This window comes from Vulpes vulpes, chromosome 3 (assembly GCF_048418805.1).
Source record: "Vulpes vulpes isolate BD-2025 chromosome 3, VulVul3, whole genome shotgun sequence".
Lineage (NCBI taxonomy): Eukaryota > Metazoa > Chordata > Mammalia > Carnivora > Canidae > Vulpes > Vulpes vulpes.
In genome coordinates this window covers 144,986,212-145,005,016 of record NC_132782.1, presented here as the reverse complement: position 1 = coordinate 145,005,016, position 18,805 = coordinate 144,986,212, and the positions used below count along the sequence as shown (strand labels likewise).

Genomic DNA, 18,805 nt, shown 5'->3' with positions numbered 1-18,805 from the left:
ACTATGATCGTTGTAATTGTCTTTAATACTGACTGAGGCAGGTTCCACTCTTGGATGGAGAAATAATAAATAGAAGTGGTGGCGATTTTGCTAGGACTCATGTGACATTTGGCAGCTTGCAAAGCCACGGACTTAGGATAGTAACCTGTGGTTCTGCAGCACTTGCTGTTTGCCAGGATCCTCACGACAACTTGGTGGGTTAACTTAGCAGGGCCGTAGCTTTAATTTTTGCCTCATTTGCTCAGCAAGGTTCGAATCCTCTTCTGGTAATCCCCTCTAGCCATTAGCTTTGACCCTCAGTACAAAATGGGCACAACCCCATGCCCATCAGTCACACGTTGCTTGTCCTGAGGTAAACGTGGGAACCAGGATGGCCAATGGGAGGCCTCCTCTGGGGTACCAGAGAGGATTTGATGTGAACTTGGAGATAAATCAGCTTTGCCTCTGAGTTCATGATTGTACAAGAATGTGAAATTAGGGCTAAAGTCAAGTGAAGAAGGTGAGGCTGCAGTAGGAGGGAATGAAGCCCAAGCAGAGCAGGGCTGAGCTGTGAGACGGAGGAGGAAGGGAGTTCTGGGGGTTTTGAGTCTTGACTCTAGCATTTGAAGCTCAATAGCTCTCCTGGCCATATGAGCTAATCAACTTAATCTTTGTGTTCTCTTAAAATAGTTTGAATTGGTCCATCTTTTGTAACCTAAGGAATCCCTAAAGACAAAGGAAGTAATTCACCCATTTTAAGGGACTCGAGACTCAGAGGGGTTAAGTGATTTGCTCATGAAAATCACAATACCAGTGTTTTCCAGAGCCAGAACTCCAAGTCCCAGGGAATGACCCCAAATACTATATTCCAGCAAAGACAGCAGGGCTGAGGAACTTGGAGAGGGAGCTGACTATTAATGAAAGGCCAGAGAAGTTTCAGGGCACCATCCGGTCGTGGCGATTGGCAGAGCTAATGCATTCACTGGTTCATGAAATATTTGTGCAGTCACTGAACAACAACCTAGGGCAAGCTGTTTAGGTTGAGGAAGTGAGTGATCTACAGGTACCCTTGGATCTCTGGGGTACCTGTCTGCTCTCGGCTACCGCTGGCCTGGCAAGGAAGAGGTGAGAAATCGCAGAGCCAGCCTACCTGTGTTTTCCAAGTCGCTACTCCGGTGAATGCAATGCATGCAGCACATGTCAACACTGGAGCCTCTCGGAATATTGATTATGGATCTTGCCCCTTCCTTAAAAAGCAAGCTTTTGTTTTTATTAGCATGTGTAAATATGGAATAACTTCAGAATGCAAATATGGATGACATTTTATTTTACTGACATGTTTGGAAGCAGCCTAGGGCAGGGTGGCAGTGAATCAGTCAACATCATGGGTACACTGCACTGGGAATTCATCAACTGTGCACACCACTAATAGGCTTATGCCATATGTTCCATAATAGCATGTTTGCTAACATGAGACTGGGCCACCCGATTGTATGACAAAGCCGCCATGTCAGTTTCTTGATGTATAGAAACAGGCTCTGCTAGCCAGATGTAGAAATCCAGCAAGGTCATTTTAGGCGTAATTTCCATTTTGTGTGCTTCTTTTCCCCCTCATTGACTGTAAGAGAATGTGATGTGCCTCATTAAAATGTGATTCCAGGTGCATAACACAATAATGACCTTTATGCCAAAGACTGAAGTTCACGTAATAGATAAGCTAGACTCCCATTTGGTGATGTTGGAGACCATTAGCTAGAGGCAGAAACCGTGTGAACTTCTTGACATGGGAGGTCACGGGGTCAAGGTCGAGGCCCAGGCTGCAGCCATTTCTGGACTCAGATGAGAGAGGAGAATGGTGCCGCCTGGCAGCCTAAGGGTTTGCAGCCCTGCCCGGGAGAGTTAGAGATGTCCCGGAGCCTGTGGAGACTTAAGGGGAGGCCTGGGGATCGAGATGGGAACTGAAGAAGGAGCAGCAGCTCTGCACAGAGATGGGCCTGGGTGCTGGGCTTCTCCATGCAGGAGTGCTGTCCTCACCATCACCTCCCTTTCTCCTTTCAGGTCACTCCTGGTTTCCTCTGCTTTGCATCTGACCCAAAATTATACCGTCTCTCTAGAGGCATTACTTCTTTTTCTCTCCTAGCTCTTAGATTCTTGGTGCTCAAGTGGGAAATCAGGGATTGGGAAAGTTAAGAGTTCCATTTCCACCCACCCAGGGAATAGGTGTAAAGCCCTGTGTGGTTTCTGCCCTTCCTTGAAAGTGGCCAAACAAGTCAAATCCTTCACTTGGTGATCACGGCCAGTGTATTGACTGCCATTTTATTAAACACACATTTGCAAATGGTGTTTGAGCACCCAAAGCTTGCACCAGACCTCAGGACCCTTCCTAACTGTGTGCAGCTTTATCAGAGTTCCTCATAGCCAGCTCTTGATAATCTTGCTTGTTTTCCTGTTTTCACTCTGACTGAGGGCATTGTATCTCATATCTCCTACAAACTGCAAGAACCCAAACCTAATGTAAAAAATAGGCAATGAAAAGGGAAAATCAAAAATCACATGTTATCTGAAATCTGGAGCTCATAAAGACAGAAAGAAGTAATAAAGAACCAGAATGAGAATACATTCAGTCAAAGCGAAAGAGAAGAGGGAATTTGAGGATATTAAGCAGAAGAAATCAAACACCTAAAATGATAAATAAGGGGCCCCCGGGTTACTCAGTGGTTGAGCATCTGCCTTTGGCTCAGGTGTGATCCCGGGGTCCTGGGATCGAGTCCAACATCCGGCTTCCTTCATGGAGCCTGCTTCTCCCTCTGCCTGTGTCTCTGCCTCTCTCTCTGTGTGTCTCTCATTAATAAATAAATAAAATCTTTAAAAAAAATAAAACTATAAATAAAATGGCTTGTTTGTTTATTTGTTTATGTACATCCCTGGAGTTATAAGCGTCTTGGCCTGGCCATAGGCTAATCGCCTTTTAGGAGGGGCCTATCGTGTGTATTTACTGATGTTTGATTTCCAGAGCTTCTAGCTCAATCAGGGACAAAGGCTCTATGTTTCACTCATGCTCATGGATGAATAATGCCTTTTTAGAATATTGCCAACTGTGCTGTCATTTCAAGACCCCAGAGACTCTGCTTATTAGGATGGCAGACGAGCGAAGAAATGAGTTGGGCAGAGAGGTGGCAGGGGTTAATTTCATATTTGTCACGAGATCTTGCATGATTTCCCTAAAAGATATTTAATTTCCACTGGGCATAATAACTTGCAGCTGCTGGAATATGCTGTATACCAGTGGCGAGTTCTTGTCTTTGGAGATTTATGCAAGTCGTTATTTAAAAATAGAGATCCGGGAGTTACAGCTGGCTAATTAATCTACCACTAAGGAAAGCTCAGCAAGTGACCCACTTAACTGTTTCCAGGAACCACAGCTAAGGCTGAAGTGAACTCTCAAAAGTGTCCTGCACCAAGGACCAAACAAGTCCATCCCTGGGACATTTCGTCATCTGCTCGCAGTGCAGGCGTCCGTTCTTCATGTCCCCTTCTTTCCCGCAAACACCATTCACTCAGGCCCTCATCCCTACACGGCTCGAGTTCCTGGGTGCCTCACCGGTGTCCTGTGTCCTGAGGACAGACGCCGGACGCTGCCAGGCTCGCCTTCCCCAGTCTCTTCATCTGTGTCACTCACCAGCTCAGGCGATGCCCTCAGCACATCATTTGTACCCTGTGGCTGACCTCAGAGGGCTCCTGGGGGACACCCGAGCCACACGTATGTACCCACAGTTCCCCCCTTTTCTCCACATGCACCTTCCTCTCCTTGCATATTGGTCTCTCGCCTCCCCTCCTGTTCCCTCACCCAGATCACCTTTCCATCCCTCCCTCGGCGTGAAGACGGTCGGTATGTCTCTGCAGAGGTCCACGGCGCCTATTGCAGGCCATGCTGAGTCTTCTCCTTGGACTTGACAACAGAGAGTTGGCATAATCAGGTCATGGCACATTTTTATCATTGGTCTGTGAAAGCCTGATCTGATTTTTAAATCAATCAATTAATTAATGTATCCTATTTATTCCTCTTCCCTTGTCTCCCCTCTGCCTAGGCAGGCATTCTGTTATGTTTTACGTGCATTTTTTGATCATATACATCTTTGCCAAATAACTCATATTGTTATCTGTGCATGTATTTTGATTTACACAGATGATGCATACTACATTCCATTTGTTTCCTACATTAGTCACTATCTTTAAAGTCTGTGCGTGTCTCTAAATCTGGCTGCTGCATACTCTATGGTAAGCAACCATCACCTTTACCTCTCTGCTTTCTCCACGTTTTACATGCACAGATCCCTCCTACTCTCTGGATCTCTCCTTCTCTGAAATTCCTTGGTTTTCATTTACCCTACAGCTTAATTATATGCTGGTGGGTTTTTTTTTTTAATTTTCCTATAAATGTTCATGTTTTTTCCTTGTCTTTCATGCAATTCCTTGGAGGTCAAGGACCATCTCTTTTATTCTTCCCTCCCCCAGGCCACCCATCTCCACCTCTGCAGACCTTTTTTAGAGCTTGATGCATAATTGATGCTCAATAAATTCTTGATTATTTAGGGAGTTGGAGAGCATGAGTTCATGAGCGTATTTTCTCTTCCTATGTATAGCTCTAGTGTCTAAAATGGTGCCTGGCATGTTGCAGGGGATCAGGAGATTTGTTTGAAACAAATGGATATCTTATCTTTCGCATGAGAAAAGGGATATGGAATAGTAGGATATACAGAGGTCAGAATGCCACGTTCTAGTTTCTGATCTGCCACCAAGTAGATGTGCAACACCTGGCCTGTCAGATAGCTTCTCTGGGTCCTGGTTAAACTGAATGATTTCATGGATCCTTGTTCACTCTAGCTTTCTAAGCTTCTGTGACTTCACTAACAATTTTTCAACATGAAGCAAGAGAATCTTCAATATGAAATCGCCTGCATGGAATACAGAATAGTCATACTCAAGGCATTAGAGCATGGGAGAGTTAGAGGAGGAAGCATATCCTATAGGTTCTGATCTTAAGCTCTCGGAATGATGAGGAGGATAAAATTCTTGCCACCTGTAAAGTGCTTAGGAGAGTGTCTCACAAAATCAGTGGTATATAAATCTTTACTATTATTTTTATAAATTCAAGAAAATCTACTAGCCTTTGCAACCGTCTCTGGCCTGGCATTTGGAAGTCTGGTCTTCGTGCTTATGTGCATACAAAGCTGAGAAATTCTAGTATCCCTGCTGAAGTTAATAATTTTCTTTTTAGGTCAATAATCACCAGACAACAGTCTGATTTCTTTTAGGCCCAAACTGTTGCCTTTTTTGGTAATGGACAAGTTCGAATTTTCATGGCTTTTGTAAAATGAAGCAAAGGAATGTTATCCTTCAAGATCATGTGGTAGCCAATAAAGATGTTAAAACAAAAATCCAGAGTTTTGTGTTTACTATCTATCAAAAAACAACGGTTTTTTTGTAGAGCAATCACTTAGAAATGGAAACAGAATAGGAATGTGTTAATATCTTTGCAGATGATATTTTTCCCTTCAGCAGGGAAGAAGTAACTAAATAATCTAATTTGCTTTCTCTTATCTTTAGGGGAGTGAATTCAAATATTGGACAAACCATTATTAAAATTCTGAACAGCACTTAATGTATGAGCTTGTTTTTTGCTATAAGTCTCCTTTTTCTCTAGGTCAAGAGGTAAAGCTATTTGTCTAAAAGAAAAACATTAAATAGTATTGGTGATAGGTTACAGGTTTTATAACAACTATATAGTTTATATAACAACTGCCTCATGAGCAAAAGTAGCATTTAATAACTATTTTATTCTACTATTCGACTAGGCACTAGAAGTCTTCATCAAACAGCATTTCACTTTAGTGCTTTTCTTTTGTGAATTAGTCTGTCATCTAAAAGTTAAAAAAAGTCAGATAAAAATACAAATTGGGAACTGGGAACTCCAGATGAACTGGACATTTTTGGAACAAGGAAAGATTAAAACTCTACTCAAAAAGTTGGAGAAATAGATATGTAAAATGTTCCATTAACAACAAGAGCATAAGAAATAACTATGAATCGTTGGTTTTAAAGCTCAGAAACACTGGAGTAAATTATGACTTACATGGTGAATGGAAAATTTTAAAAAACACTTTGTGTTTTGGTTTTGTTTCTGGGGTTTTTGGTGGTGGTGGTGATTTGGGGTATTTCCGGGCTCATAAACTTAATTCAGGAGAGTCCCATTATATTATAAATTGTATTAAAATAAAGATGAGCTGTTTTCAAACAATCTTTTTTTTAAGATTTTATTCATTTATTCATGAGAGACACAAAAAGAGGCAGAGATATAGGCAGAGGGAGAAGCAGGCTCCCTGCAGGGAGCCTGATGCAGAACTTGATCCCAGGACTCCAGGGTCACACCCTGAGCCAAAGGCAGATGCTCAACCGCTGAGCCACCCAGGTGTCCCTCCAACAATGTCTTTCTGTGTTGTGTTTCTCAGGTAGTCTCAGCTAAAGCTGCCAATGATTAACATATGGTATAAACTGAGATAAAATATACATACTGAATAGCCAGGAAGGATGGCCATAAAGATTAAAGGAGATGTGTGGGAAGGCAGGCAACCTGAAAAATCTGAAGTCCTATACACATATATGTTTCTGTTATTATTGTATTTAATAAAAACCAGAACAATACCTACCATCTATCAGAACCTGCTTTAGGCACTGAGAATTCAGAAAAATAATAATACTGATTTTTTACTTTCTTTTTTTTTCTACGATTTTATTTATTTATTCATGAGAGACACAGAGAGAGAAGCAGAGACACAGGCAGAGGGAGAAACAGGCACCCTGCAGGGAACCTGATGCAGGACTCAATCCCAGGACCCCGGGATCACACCCTGAGTGGAAGGCAGATGTTCAACCACTTAGCCACCCAGGTGCCCCTGATCTTTACTTTCAAAGATGTATAATTATATTGGGGAAATAGAGAATGCCAGTGTGTTGGGGTGACTGCAGTGATAGAGATATGCAGGGTGCTCGGGACCCTAGAATGAGATCCCTGACTAAGTTTTTACAATAAGGATGTCACAGAAAGTTAGGGAGAGGAGGAGAAGGGAGTCCCAGGATGAGGAGATGGCATGAGTATAGCCTTGAGGTGAAAAATAACGCAGTATATTCCGAGTTAGTAAAAGGATCAGTATGACTAGAGCTTAAAATAGCAAGCAGAGAATAGCAAAAAAATTAGTCTCAAGAGAACAGATATTATGTGAAAGGATCAGGTTTTATCCTGTTGGTGACGGAAACCCAGTGAGGCCAATGCATAGGCACTCAGGGGGCATGCAGGGGGTGCATGGGAGGGTCAGAGAACCTGGGGAGGATATTGCTGTAGTCCCGGTGACAGATAGTGAGAGCAGGAACTTAAGCTGGGAGAACTACACAGAACAGAGAGGGCAAATATAAAAATGAGTAAAGAATGGCAGTGTCTGGTGATTAATTTTGTGAGCATTGGTGAGGATGACCCTCAAGCTTATAGTTGGACTGATTAGGTGATTTGCAGTACAATTTATACACAGAATACTGGAGGAGAATCAGAAGAGATAAGGGATCTGTTCATTTGGCCATGTTTATCTCAAGATTTCTATAAGACATTTGAATGAAGGTGTCCAGAAGGCAATTGAATATATGGCTCTGAATTGTGAGCAATATATCTGGGGAGGAAATTCATATTTCTAAGTTATAAGCATAAAAGTGGTAGTTAAAATCCTCAGAGAAAAGAGGTAAGAGTAGAAGCCTAAGAATGGCAGCTTTTAGAAGTTGGGCCAATAAAAAAGCCAAGAAAGACACCAGGAAGTAGAGATAGTTGAAATGGGGTGTGAAGGGACCCAGTAGAGTGTGATGTCACAGAGGTTCAGGAAAGTGGTAAGATCCAAAGTGAAACCAAAGCAATGAAATCCAATGTAAGGACTTGAATCCTATAAATTTAGAAAGTTGGGACTTTAGGTGACTTTCTCAGAGCAGTCTTCCTACAAAATGGCAGCAGAAACCTAACTGCAGTCAACTGAGGAGCGAATGTGGGGCGAGTGAGCACAGTCTTCACAGAGAATTTTGGATGGGAGGAAGTAGAGGGATAGGATGTTAGAGGAAATGCAGACTCAGGAGCAGGTTATTCTAAGAGGACAGTAGTTGAAGTAAGACTGAGGGCTAAAGAGAATGATCTGATAGTGGGAAAAGGTAGGACTGTATAATAAAAAAAAATTAATGTATCATGTTCTCAAAGGAAGGGGGAAAGGTGGAGGGGCAGAGGGGGAGATCCATAGGAAAGGTTGGCCTGAAGCAAGGAGGACATTAACTCTTATGCCTCTGAGACCACAAGGACAGATGGAAGGAAGAGGAGAGGTAAGTCATGCTTCATGGCCTTAGGACAAAGGTCATAGTATTGACTCATTCCCCTAAGGACCACATACAATGACTTGGCAGATGAAATCTTCTTTAGAAGCCCCTCATAATCCTTCTCAGGGTTGCTCTCTCACCCGACATTAAAACATTTCCTCTGTACCCCGGGTTCTCATGCTGCTCCTCTCCCACCTCCACGCATGGGCTTTTCTTCATAGGGCATGATTCCCCCAACACACAGGGTCTGCCCTTAGGATACCCATTGATTGTCCTCATTCAAGTAAATTATAAACTATTTCATTCCAAGATATAAATATTTGCTATCCAGCTAGCTGGGCCAACTGTCCCAGGAGTGTTTGGCTCTTAGATGGATACTCTGCCTCTCAGGGCCCTTGCCTTCTTAGACCTCATCCCTCTAGTCAACTTTTCTTCCCACGTTTTAGACATATGCATCCTCTGCTCTCATCATACATAAGTCTCCACTTTTCCAAAAAATGAAGCACGTGCAATGGAAATCATGTAGTTGGAATAACAATTAAGACAGTGAAGATTTTCTGAGTCATCCCCCTTGTCATACCTGACAGGGGAACGCCGCAGGCAGCTCTGTACAAAAGGGTGCCACGGCTTCTGATGGGGCATATTCCCATATGCCTCACTTCCATTCATTAGAAGATCTGATCTACAGATTAGGAGTACTATTCACCCCTCCTGTCTTAATAGGAAGTTAGGAAAACTGGAATCGATGCTGCTTTTTAAACATCACGTTTCACTGGTATTTGCTGGTTAGTGTTACAATCACAGAAATGAAGATAAAGCCATTTTCTCCTAAAAAAAAAAAAAGAAGTGTTTTTCATTATGTTCAAACAATCTCCAAATGCATAGAAGAAAAAAAATGCCCACAGGAGTTCCTTGGGTTCGGCATCATACCTAGATGCCTTAACCCCAGATGTACTGACTCTGCCCAGGCTGATAATAAAATACCCCAGAGGCTCTGGTCTCTATTGAGAGTCTGGATCAAGAATGTATAATTTTATGTCTAGGGATACTGGTTTTAGACTCAAATTGATTTCTTCCTTCTTACCGCTTACAAACTGTGAGACATATCTCAAAGGGTTGTTGTGAGGATTAAGTGTGATCATGAATTTAAAGGGCTTAGCCTTCTTGCTAGTACATAGTAAGTTCTCAATAAATGGAGGCTGCTATTGAATTATTACTATTAATAATTCATGACCTGATTTAAGAAACGGCCTGGCTTAACTGGCCTCAGGCAGAAGCTGGGACTTTTTTTCTCATCCAGCCTCAACTAGGTGGCTATAAAATGATGAGTTTCCTGTTCAGATATACACACATCCTTGCTCCTCTCTCATCACCGATGCCCTACTGTCTGTAGTCAATTAATGATTGGCCACTTAGGGTAATCGTTTCCCTGAGAACCAAATGTGCTTACATTCAGTGGCTCCCACTGTAATGCGATTAATTTTGTCCAATAATATGCATCTAGTAGATAGGTCCGGTATAAATGAGAGCCATAATGATTAGCTACCTCCTGTTTGTTCATTTTGAAGAATCTCATTAGGGACAGTGGTCCTCAGTGTTAATGAGATGATACCACCTAATTATAGAATTACAGTTACATATTCTAGTGCTAGAAGATAAGAGCACTTGCCACCTAACAGGTAATGTCGCATCTACACCCGCTGATGTCCTCCTTTAGAATGCTTCCACTTTAGTCTGGATCTCATCCCTTCCTTGGGCCTATTTTGGAATTCCGCCCTCTTCTGAATGCTGGTAAAAGCCTAAGCTATAAACAGCTTGCTTTTTTGGTAGATCAACTCATGCCTGAAAAAGTTGATAATGATTTCAAAATTTCTTTTAATTGAGTTTTTAATTACAACACAGCAAATATCCCATTCATATGTAATTTTGACGAGGATGACAAGCAATTTCATATTCTTTGGAGATCATTTGACAAGTGTGGGAGCCTATAGTTAAACACCAACTGCCTTGTTTTTGGACAGGAGTACCTGATAACCACTTACTCAGGGAAGATTGGGAACTGGAGCATCTGGATCTCAATAAATTCTTTGACAGAACAATCCAAGAGCTATAACACAAGCTGCCACTGGGAATGTAAATCTGATTGGCTGGCTTAGAATCTCTCTCTTCTAATTTATAGTCCACATATTATGAATTGGGGTACTGTATAGCCAATGGGTATATGGGCAGGTTTCACCATAAATAATTTTTTTCTGTCTTTAGACTATCATCACAAGAGATAAAGTATACAAATAAATTTTTCTAAAACGCAAAGCTTCAACTTGAGATGGGTATCATGATCCTTTATTCTTTTTTTCCTTTGCCATTTATTTAAGAGTTGTGGAGCCCATGCCCAGAGTAATAGAGCTCCAAAACTACAATTAGACCGAAGAAACTTCTGTATTCCAAAGAGCAGAGAGCAAGTCCAACAATTAGCTGGACCTTACTAGCACCTCCCACAAGCTTTCACAGGCCATTTGCATGGGCCATTACAATATGCAGAGGCCCCAGATGAGGCCCCAGAGCAGTAATTCTCAGACTTTGGATTTCAGAAACAGACAAAAAATCTTACTAAGAATAGGCATCTTCTTATTTTGCCAAGTAAAGATGTGTAATTTTTTTTCTGTTTTCACTCATTTGTTGATTTGTGAATATTTATTGAGTACCTACTATCTCCTGCTACTGAAGCAGGCCCTGGGAATGCAATGGAAAACAAAGCTAGATATAATCCATGCCCTTGAGTAATTTATAGGCTTGATGAGGGAGATAGTTATTAATCAATTATACTAATAGTTATATAGTTATATACTAATAACTATATAGTCATAGGGGCTATGAAGGAAATAAACATGGTTTTCTGACAGCATAGAAAACATTAATTTTATATGGACAGAGAAAGGCAGGGAATTCTTTTTAAAAATTGTGCTTGGAGACTTGGAGCCATCTTTGAGCTTACTGAGTAGACACCCAGAGCAAAGCTCACCCTTCCAGGTCAAAAACATTTATGGATAAGAAATTATCATTGAAATTACATGGTGGCAGACATGTCCAAGGAATAATGCAGGGATTCGCTCCCTTTATGAATCCTGTGATAGATGAATGTATGGAGATGGGAACCATAGGCAAGGAATTGTGGAATGGTGGTAATATGAAGAAAGAGTGTCATCACACTGGAAGCCTTGGAATGAGTGTGTTCACCAGAAAACCAACTACTTCTGACTATCCTCTCTTCATAGTACCTGTTTTATGACAATATAAGAACCAGGTCATGTGCATTTTCATATTGAACTTTGTTGTTAAATAAACTTTTATGATAGTAAAAAAAAATGAAATAAAATAAAATTGTACTTGGATTCAGCCCATGATAAGGATTTTAACTTTATGCTAAGAGTCATCTGGATGTCACTAGACAATGGATGAGAGGGAAGGGAGAGTGGAAAGAGACCGGGTGGGACAGAATGTTAGTGCTATAGATATGATGAGGGTGACAGCCATGTGATGGTGAATAGTTGGATTTGAAGAATATTTTGGAACTAGAATTGCTGAGACTCATTGATAGATGAAAGGATGAGGGAAGGAAGAGAGAGGTATCAAGGATGACTCTATATTCCTGCCTTCAGCAACTTGCCATTTCATATACCAATTACCAAGACAGAAGGACTAAGAGGAGGACAGGTTGAGGCATGAAGGGACAATCAGGGGTCCTTTTTGGGGTTTGTCAAATTTAAGGTCTGTGGGAGATACCCAACGCAAGCAAATATATGAATCAGAAGTTTAGAGTATTTTGCTACTAGATACACATTAAAAGATTTTAGCATGTTGATGGTATTAAAGTCATGGAGTAGATAAGATTTCACAGAAATAAGCATTATGGAACTTTGAACATTTTGAGGCTTGATACTGAAGGGGAAATCTTCAGGACATCTTTCTATGAAAGGGATGACATTTAACATCCAAAATAGGAAGAACACAGGATCTGTTCTTTCAACTAAGGACATTTCATCACAAAATCTTCTCTCCTTTGTCCTAACCACTCCTATTTTGCTGCAGAGCAATGAAAACTTTGTCATGGAGCAGCAGTTGCAAACCACCGTTCTCTAGTCTCTGCAACAGCTTTGGGCAGGAAGGGCCTCATTTTGGTAGCAGAAGTTCTCATCCACCCCCAGCTTCACTTGACCTCTTAGACTTTTCAAACTTAGAACCACACCTGGGGTTTCTAAATTAAAGTAGTACACAGAGTGGCATAAGACCCTACAATATGACATCAGTTCCCTCCTATCCTGACAGGCAAAGTCAGTTACCGCCTAGGCACTGTGTGACACTTCCAGGTCAAAGAGCTACATTGGCAATTGGAGTGTGATTATATGTGGGCATCACTTGCTAGCTCTTCCTCCTGTCCATCACTGTATCGGCATCCGTCAGTCTTCTTTGCTAGTGGACCTAGTAAAGATTTCTGAATTATCTCATCATAATGTTCCAGACAGCCACGATCAATCAGATTGAATGTAGTTATTGTAAACCTAACAATAATAATCATTATATTATCATACTTGGAACTATTATTAATAGTAACTCTTTTTTTAAAAAAAATTATTTATTTGAGAGACAGTGAGTGAGTGAGGCCATGAGCAGTGTGTGGGGGGTGGGTGAGCAGCCGAGGGAGAGGGAGCCTGATGCGGGGCTCCATCCGCAGACTCCAGAGTCATGACCTGAGCCCAAGGCAGATGCTTAACCGGCTGAGCCACCCAGGGGCCCCCATTAATAGTAACATTCTTAACGCTCTGTGTCATGCACTGCACCAAGTGTTGTCCATATCTCATTTTATATGGGAACTACAGACAAGGAATTATGGAATGGTGGTAATATGAAGAAGTAGTGTGTTATGTAAGCCCTAACTTACATTTTATGGAAGCCCTAACTACAGCTGAGAAGGTTGGTTCCATTTTACAGGTGAAGAGACTAAGACTGAAAGATTGGCTTCCCAGGTGTACGTGCCATCATTGTTTTCACATTGTGTTGTGACAACACGCCATTAGCTGTGATGGTGGAAACTCTCTGGGACTCCGTGCTCTTCCTATGTGCGACCTCAGCACCTAATAGTACTTGGCACATTTATGGTGCTGGTTAGATACTGAAGATCGTATATACTCAATAGTCACAGAAGGTTTTGAAGGGCAATGACTGTGTCTTTCATGATTTAGGAATCTCCCACGGTTTCTAGCACAATTCTCAATAAATATGAAGGTTGACTATGCGGGTTGTAAGTTGGCCAAGAACCTGGGAACAAAGAAGGTTCTGTGGGAGCTGCTGGTAGAGGGGTTACCCCCAAAGGAGGATTAAGAAGATGCCTCGGCCTTACAGGCTGTTGCTGAAACTGTGGACCCTTATTTAAGCATCCTCCGTCATGACCTGTGTGGAGCAAAGGAAGAAGCGGCACATTGTTGAAATTCCCTAATAATCCCAATTTAGCAAGTATCCTGAGCTGCTCAGGCAACAGAAATTAAATGCAAACAACCTTTGAGACTTGAGGTGCGCAGGCTGGGAGTAATGACTTCGTGAGCGACTGAGAAAGGCAAGGCAGTGCACACCTGGGGGATGGGGATCCAAACACGGGGCAACGCCCCAGGAGGCCCAGGGTGCAGCCAGGTCTGCAAATTAAGTCCAGGCCACCTGGGCAGCCTAGCAGGATGGAGGGCACGGCCGGGTCACGGTCGCCCGTGCAGAAGGGCACCCAACGAGGCTGGGCCACGGCCCCTGGGAGCCGAGCAGCCCCCCTCCCACCTCCTGTTCCCAGGGCAGCTCAGGCAACTTGGAAGAAGCTCAGGGAACAGCACCAGGAGCCAATGAGCTCGGGAAAGGACGTGGGTGGAAGATTAGAAGAATGGGCCGGGCCATGGCTTAGTTACAGAAAGCTAAAGGGGGCAAGAGGGGGAGGCCCGGAAACTAATAATAAATATTATATCCAGGTCTGCTCTAAAATCACCAAGTGGAAACTTGCAGGACACCCAGGAAATTGAGACTTTGCAGAGGAAAATGGACATTTTCTTCCAAGCCATGGGCTTCTCGCCTCCACTGGCACTCTGCCCACCCAGGTGCTCGGTAAATACTGTCTTGCAAAATAACCTTCGTTTGCCAAAAGAGCACAGGATCCAGGAAAGAGACCAATGGGAAGCGCATTAGAAAGTCAGCCAACCCTTGCCTCGGTGCCTGGGGAGGACAGGACTCGAGGAACTAGATTTCTGTTGTGTTATTCAAGGCAGAAAGGCTCGTCTCAACAGTGATGCAGCCTCTTCCCATTCGGATCGGTACAGAACAAAATAGAAACCTCTGGAGCATAGGGAATGCCTAAGACACGGTTGGCTAGGCTTTGGTTAAATCCTATCATTGCAGTTTCCTTTATGTCAAGGGGACTGGGGAGATTCTGTTTTCCCCTCCTGGGGTGGAGGAGGTGGGTGGGGAGAGCCCTAGCTCTGGACTGAGGGTGGACTTGGTGGAGTTCACTTTTAAAAGGTCAAACACTTACAAATCCAAGGAGATGGGTTGGGGTTAATTCTTTGTTTTATAGAAAGAAGTCTCTGAAAACAGCAACAGCAAGTACCCGGGTGCTCCTGGGCCTGTCTTTGGTTTCAGATCATGGATTCCACTTTCTTAACCTGGGATGGTCAAGCACTCAGATGGCCAGCCAGTCGCCCAGCAGCCGCACAGCCTCGGTGGGCTCCCCGAGCTCCTCAAGCATCCCAGCCCTCTGAAACGTGGTGTTTCCCTCCGGTGGGGCCTCTTTACCCAGCCACTTCCCTGCCCCATGCCTGCCTTCTGCAGGGCCGCCCCCCTCCCCTTCCTCTCCTCTCAATTTCAACGTCGCCTGTTCTAGAAGGTGTCTGTTTGGAATGACTCTTCCAAATAAGGGGAAATTGCATTAGCAGTGGCACAAGCCAGAAGATATTAATAACCTGCTAAAAAAGAAGTTCAGAGTGAACAGTGCGATCCAAACCGTGGCTCAGCCGCATCATCGGGAACCCAGGAGCCCACCCCTGTCCTCCACCCCCCACGGCATATGGCTCCCATCTTCATCATGTCAAGACGTCTGTTCCACCCCCAGCATCATATCCATGCCGCAGACAGAATAGTGTGGGAGGAGTTAAGCAGGGGGTGGTGTGTGTGTGTGTGTGTGTGTGTGTGTGCGTGTGTGTAAGGCTTTCTTCTCTGAGGGTTTGCCTTTTTATTCAGAGAGGGCTGCTCTCCCCAGAGACTCCCAACTATGTCTGACTGATGAGAACTGTGCCACCTGCCAGGGAGTCTGGAAAACCAGTATCCGCTCCCCAACCTTTGTACTAGAAGAGGGCCGGGGAGAGGGGCAGACGTGGGTAACTTCCAGGCGGCCGGATCTCAGGATCTCAAGGATTTGCTTATTCTCTGTCGTAGTCCCCTACTTCTCATGGCACCTGTCATGGTTGGTGGAGGTACATTTGTAATCCCGCTGGAAGGTGATAGATATTCATTCTGTGGGTGACTCTTTGCCCACCCTATCGCCAGAACCTTGCTTGGTGCCTGACGAAGGGCACGCTTAATTGACGGGCTAGTTGGCTTCAGTTGACTTCTAGTTGGTTTCTAGCTACCTCTGAAATCATCCTATAACTACAACCTCCCAGGAACACAGGACTCTGAGTATTCACATCTGATTGACATATAGCTCCTTTTTTATTTATTAAAAAGATATTTCAGATATAAAATATATGTATATATACATACATGAAATGAAATAATGGACATTCCAATACCTATCCCCCAGCTCTCTCAGATTCACAGATTTTGCCAGAGGCCTTTGAGGCCTGTTAATATCGTTGTGGAATTTAAAAACAAAACATCTCAACAGCAGTTGAAGTCCCTGCGTCCCTTCCCCTGTTTCCATGCTCCCGCCCCTGCCTTTCTCTGCCTGGAGGCAACCACTGCCCTGAATTTGGGTTTACCAGTCTAGCATGTGTTTGTATTATGACTATCTGTACACATCCTTAAGCAATATAAAACTATAGGGTGTTTTTGCACATTTTCAAGCTGTAGATAAATGTTATATTATGCATGAACACTACACGCACCATATAAATCCTAACGTATTATTCTGTAATCTCTTCAATCAGTCTTGTTATTGGCGTTTAACTATATTTTTTTTGCATGTAACTATGGAGTTTCATTGTGTGAATACACCACAATTTAATTATCTATTTTTCTCTTGACGACCATATGGATTTATCATTTACAGTCTTTTCCTATTACAAATAATGATACCTACAATTAATATTCCTCAACATATTTCCTTGTCACGTGCGAGAGGGTCTCTTAGTGCGAGGTGTATACCTAGAAGTAAAATTATGGGGTTGAGGAGGTATATTTCGATTTTCTTTCATTTTGCTAAAGTGTACTGTAAAATGTTGTACCACTTGATATTCTCACAAGTAGTAGATGAGAGAAACTGTTTTTGTACTTAACGCTTTGTATCAGATTCTGATATGAAGTGATATCACAATGTTTTAATTTGTATTTCCCAAACAACGAGGAAGAGTGAGGATCTTTCAATAGGTGTGTTGGCCGGTCAGGTTTCCTTTAATTAAAATTGCCTATTTGTGGCCATTGCTCTTTATAGAAGAAATGGGGAGTTGCTGGGTTTTTCTCTTATCGATTTGCAACATTCCTTATATATCCCGGATAGAAATCCTTTCTTCTTAACACACATTGCAAATGTCTTTGCCCAGACTGTTGCTTGACTACCTATATTGTTTATACTACTGTTTTGGGAGTAGGAGAGTTAAATTTTAATAGAGTAAAATTTATCACTGGGTGGTTTGGGCTTTTTATGTCTTGTATAAGAAACTTTCGCTATCTCCAAAATCTTGAAAATATCCTTTCATATTTTCTTATAAAATTTTTCAAGCTTTTGCTTTTCATCATTGGTCCCTTTATATTGTATATATATTTACACATATATTATTATATATTAATGTATTATTTATATTATGTATATTTACATAGATATATAATATAAAAGTCCTAGTTTCATTTTATTTTTTTCCACATGGATAACTAGTAATTTCATAACATATCATGTGTTTCATTTTTCTGATCACTTATTGATATCAAGTTTCCACATTACAATGGTCACTTTCTGAGTTCTGTAGTAGTTTTCAGTGGTCTGTTTTTTCTATTCCTGTGTCAATATGGCATTTTGTTTACCACTAGCATTAGAGACACTATTTCATAAGGTTTGGTCAGGGACTCAGGAGCCACCCTGCTTGGGTTTGAATCCTGACTCTGCTACTGCCTAGCCATGGTAACTTGAGAGAGATTCTTAATCTCCGTGACCCCTATCGTTTTTTTTTTTTAATATGTAAAATGGTAGCAATCATTTTATTAAACTGAGTAAATGAAAGGCTTTTCCCTGACATATAAATGCTTAATAAAAGTTAGCAGCTACTGTTTTTATTTGTAGTGTCACTATTACTAATTGGGATATCTGATCAATCAAGCCACCCCTACCCTTTTCTTCTTACTTAAGATGCTTAGTTATTAATGACCTTTGGCTCTTTTAAAGGAATTTCAAGATTGGTTTATAATGTCTCATGAAAAAGCCTGTTGAAAATACAAATGGCATTGCCTTGCTACATGGATTAATTTGAGTTTTCTTATCCATAAACTTGGTATACCTATTCGTCTTTTCAGTCCTTTTGTGTTAATGAGAAAGTAATTTTGTAATTTATTTCACAGAGGTCAGCACATATGTGTCATATTTATTCTTAGTTATATTTTAGTTTGTCATTATTGTGAACGAGGTACTTTTTTATGTCATTGTTCTTGAATGACTTATTACTGTTGTGTAGAAATCCTATCATTATTTTTATGTTGATCCTGTAAGTAGCCACCTTGCTGAACAATTACTAATTTTAATGGTCTATAGATTCTCATGGATTATTTGTATAAACAAACTGACCATTTGTACAGAAATAGAGTATTGTTCCCATCTTTCTGATACGTACCTCATTTTATTTTTCTCTTTTCATCGTGTTGACTGAGACTTTATAACGGCAGCAAAGAAGAGAAGTGACAGCAGGCATCCTTGTCTTATTCTAACTCTAATTAGTGACACTGTTAAGTTTCATTGTTGAGTTTGATCCTTGCCGTAGATTTTTGATAAATAATAATTATCAAGTTAGAAAGTTCCCTTTTACTTCTAATTTACTAAGAGTTTAAACTTAAGTAAATGTTAAACTTCACTAAGTCTTTTTTTTTTTTTTGCATCTATGGAGCTTATCATGGATTGTTTGTTCTTTAATTTGTTAATCATTAATATTGTGTAATGCATTAATAGATTTTCTATTGTTGAAGCATCTTTTCGTTC

General features: G+C 41.7%; 1 protein-coding gene and 1 pseudogene across 6 annotated transcripts in view; both read left to right on the top strand.

Moving 5' to 3' along the window:
• Positions 1-18,805, top strand: part of ST6GALNAC3 (ST6 N-acetylgalactosaminide alpha-2,6-sialyltransferase 3) — a 518,301-nt gene that overhangs the window by 419,101 nt on the left and 80,395 nt on the right. The gene's annotated exons all lie outside the window — the stretch shown is intronic.
• Positions 11,396-11,606, top strand: LOC112924454 (small nuclear ribonucleoprotein G pseudogene; annotated as a pseudogene).